This window comes from Eptesicus fuscus, chromosome 7 (assembly GCF_027574615.1).
Source record: "Eptesicus fuscus isolate TK198812 chromosome 7, DD_ASM_mEF_20220401, whole genome shotgun sequence".
Lineage (NCBI taxonomy): Eukaryota > Metazoa > Chordata > Mammalia > Chiroptera > Vespertilionidae > Eptesicus > Eptesicus fuscus.
In genome coordinates, this window is record NC_072479.1 from 29,494,914 (window position 1) to 29,499,172 (window position 4,259).

The window sequence follows — 4,259 nt, forward strand, 5'->3', positions numbered from 1 at the left end:
CAATTTGCATATTATCTCTTTATTATATAGGACTAGAGGCCCGGTTCATGAAATTTGTGCACAGGGGGTGGTCCCTCAGCCCGGCCCCTGCAACCTCTCCAATCCGGGACTCCTTGGGGGAATGTCTGACTGCCGGTTTAGGCCCGATCCCAGGATCGGGCCTAAACCGGCAGTCGGACATTCCTTTTGCAATCCGGGACCGCTGGCTCCTAAATACTTGCCTGTCTGACAGCCTGATGGCCCCAATTGCCCTGCCCTGCCAGCCTGATCGCCCCTAACCGCCTCTGCCTCAGCACCCACCACTGTGGCTTTGTCTGGAAGGAAGTCAGACGTCTAGAAGATGTCCGGTCGCCCGGTCTAATTAGCATATTACCCTTTTATTAGTATTGATGGTTACTGAGCAGTGCATTCTGAGGAACATGGGGAAGCAGCCCTATGACTCAGAGAACAGGGACTCAACAGGAATCTGGGAGGTCCGGTTTCACTCAGCAGAGGATGGGCCTTGGATCATGGGTGAGGCCTGGACTGTGTTTAGGTCCGAGGAGCCTCCCTCCTCCAGGCACCACTTGCTCAGTGGCCTCCCGCACACACCCCAACCTGGGTTCAAACCCGCAACCTTTATATGTACAGGACAAAGCTCGAACCAATGGAGCCACCCAGCCAGGGCAGTTATTCTTGGCTTTTATTTTCTTTTATTTTAGTTTTTTCTTTTATTTTTTACTGTTTTTATTAAGTCTTTATTGTTCAAAGGTTTACATAGGTCCCCTTCCCCCATTTACCTTTTCCAGCCTACTACCCGTCCCCAGACCCCCACCACCCCATTGTCTGTGTCCAGGGGTGATACATACATGCACACAGGCCATTGGTTGATCTCTTCCCACCCACCCACCCTCGCCTGCCTTCCCTCTGAGGTTCCACAGTCTGTTCATGTGTCTGGGTCTCTGGGTCTATTTTTGTTCATCAGTGTATTTGGCTCACTAGGTGTTAAAAGTGCTCTGCTTGTGACCACTTGGGTTTTCTAAAGATTCAGTCTTATCATGTACAAATCTTTTTTCTTTTCCCAAATGTACTTGTGGACACATTGGGAATATAGATACCAGAAATAGAACTCTGAGAATAAGTTGGGAATAGGATGCTTTTTCTTTTGTGATGTTGTGTACATGACCTTGTGCTCCCACCGTGTTGAGTACATCAAATACTGTGGCTGCAGGGAGGCTCTCATTGGCAACTCATCCACATAGAGCCATAGCCTCCCTCTCCATCAGCCGCAGCTCCCAGAACAGATGCGTGCACCCCTCAGCAGAGGTGGGGGCACTTGGCCACCTCCCGCAGGCATGACCCCTGTCAGCACCTGGTGTGGCCCACCTTCTGCATATCACCCTCTTGTTCCTACTCCCAGGCCTTTCCATGTACTTCCTCTCACCCAGCCCCCTCCCTCCTCCCATCATGTCCGGAGCCCCAGGTGCTGTCCCTGTGAGGTCTGTGACACTCTCTACCGGACCAATACATCTTATTCTTCCATGGCGTCCAGTGTTTCTTCTGCATCTTTAACTTGGTTTGAATCTGAACGGAAATGGCTCCATCTTCTATTTCATTTGTGTTCTTTCCACCCTTAAATTAATGTCGTGTCCTTAGTATGTGGCTATGAGATGTCTCTGTGACTGAGCTGGGAGACCTTTCATGTTTCTCTTTCCTTTTCTTTCATCTCAGGATAACTGAGCTCTGCGGTTTGTGTGGGACCAAGGGCCCTGGGAATACAATGCTGAGCCCTCTGAACTCATTTTATTCTTTATTGTATTATTTGATTTATGGGGTTGAATTAAACATGAAAATAGAAGAAAATATACCCTTAGATATACAATCTGAGTTATTACCCGGAGATTTCCACAGGAGTTGACACTGAGTTATGAGACCCATGTGTTTATTGGTCAGTTTCCTCACCTATGGAATGAAGGTTGAACCTGCCCCTTGGATCCTTAGGAGGTTGAATATGATGCATCCAGAGGGATTAACTGTGGCTGGGAGAGTAAGATCAAAAGTCAACAGACACTTGTTTCCTTTACCCAGACAGAGTTATAAAAACACTAGAGGCCCAGTGCATGATTGAATCATGCACATGTAGGGTCTCCTACACGCTTTCACTTTTGATCGCGGGGGAGCTGGGTGCCTGTCCGCTGGTGCACCAGGCCTTTCGGAAACCTCTGGCGCGGCGGAGGCTTCTGAAAGGCCTGGTGCCGGAGCAGACAGGCACCCAGCTCCCTCGCTTTTGATGGTCCTCGGCGGGATGTGAGCTCGCTGCCCCAGAGGCCCCTTCTGTTCCACAGCACAGCCATGGCGCAGACGCTGAGATCGCGCCGCCGCTGGCAACGCAAGCTCAGCGTCCTGCTGGCCCAATTGGCTACCCCGGCCACCCTGAGTCCCGCCCCTGCACCTCCCGCTGCCCCAATCATGGGCGTAGCGAAGTGATGGTAATTTACATATTACCATTTTATTAGGTAGGATAACTTTTTATCATAACACCAGGAAGGGCTATGCCTGTGGGAGGAGGTGCAGGGAACCAGGGCTGCCCCCTTGCTCTTGCCCCACCTCTTCTTCCTCCATCCATGCACTGGCCTAGCTCCCTGGTTTGGCCCTCCCTCATCGCAGTATGCTCAACTCAGGTTCTGGTCCCGCCCATCCCACAGAGAGGAGCATGCGCAGTTTCTTGCAGACACGGAAGCAGCTGTGGAGTACGGAGGTGGCAGTTTTTCTCCCCAAGGAGGGTGTTTGCGCTTTAAAGCTGATGCTCTCTGTCCACCTCCTAGCAGTGAAGCTAGAAGGTCGCTGCAGGCCCTGAAGTCCCTGTTGAAGTCTCCGCTCCGGAGCCTCTCACAGTAGTGAGTCTGTGTCCTGGGAGGCTGTGCAGTTGAGGTGCCATGTTCCTTTCAAAAGAAACTGAGGATCAATCAGAGCCTGCTGGTTGCGAGGAGGGACCAGGAAGTCTGCCTTGTGCTTGCTCTCCAATCCCCAGTCCTGCTCTGCTGTAACCCAGCCCAGTTCCCCATGGCTCTCTGTTGGCTATCCAGCGGTGGGAGCTTGTGGGCCTCTGTTAAGGAGGAGTGGGGGGAGAGGGACCGAGAGGTGCTCCATGCACTTCCTGGTGACTGGTCATCCCTCTGGTCATTTAGGACACGACGGTCCCTGGTCTTTTATAATATAGATTTCTATTATATACACAGCATCCTGGATGATTCTTCAGGTAATTTTACTAAGTGAAGAAAGCCAATTCCACAGGATATATATCTATGTATCTATATATCTATATATCTATATATCTATATATCTATATCCATCTATATATCTATATATCTATATCTATATATCTATATATCTATAGCTATCTATAGAAATATCTGTAGATATCTACATCTATATCTATCTATAGATAGATAGATAGATAGATAATATAATTATCTTGTAATAACAAAATTATGGAAATGAAGTATAGATTACTGGTAGTCAGGTGTTAGGAATTATGGCGGAAAAGGTGGAAATGTGAATGGCTATAAAGGGGCAGCTTAGGGTTTCTTGTGGTAATGAAAATGTTTTGTATCTTGAAAGTGTCAATGTAAATATCCTGGATGTGATACTGTAGTATGGTTTTGCAAGATATTACTGTTGTGGGAAACTGGGTATACATGGAATCTGTCTATATTATTTCTTAAAACAGCATGTAATTCTTTCAAAGTATCAAGTTCAGGAATGACAAAAGAAGTTAAATGAGTGGTAGAATTGGACTTTTTATCCCCAGGTGCCCTACTCTTAACACTACACTATAATGACCTGCAATATTTTGTCCTGACTATGTCCTATGTCCTCAGTTTGTTTTTACCAACAAAGATTTTTTTTTTCATTTTCTGATTGTATGATGATAGTTTCTAGGATTTTTTCCCCTATATTTTCTTTGCAGTTAAATCCAAAAGAACACAGCTATGAAACTTTATGATTTAATGTGTATGTATTTTGGGTACTTTACAGGCAAAGGATTTCCCATAAAATACCCAAAATACATACACATTATTTCCCAGTTTCCCAAAGAGTTTTATTAAGAGTACTATCATGCTCTATTTTATGGGAGAAGCACCTATGAAATGAGTCAAAAAAACCATCTCATTCTATTTTCTCATAAGTCAATTGAGAATAATTACTTCATTGGGCTATGAGGATTAAAGATAAAGTAACCATCACCGTACTTGACACACAATAAAACAAGATAATTT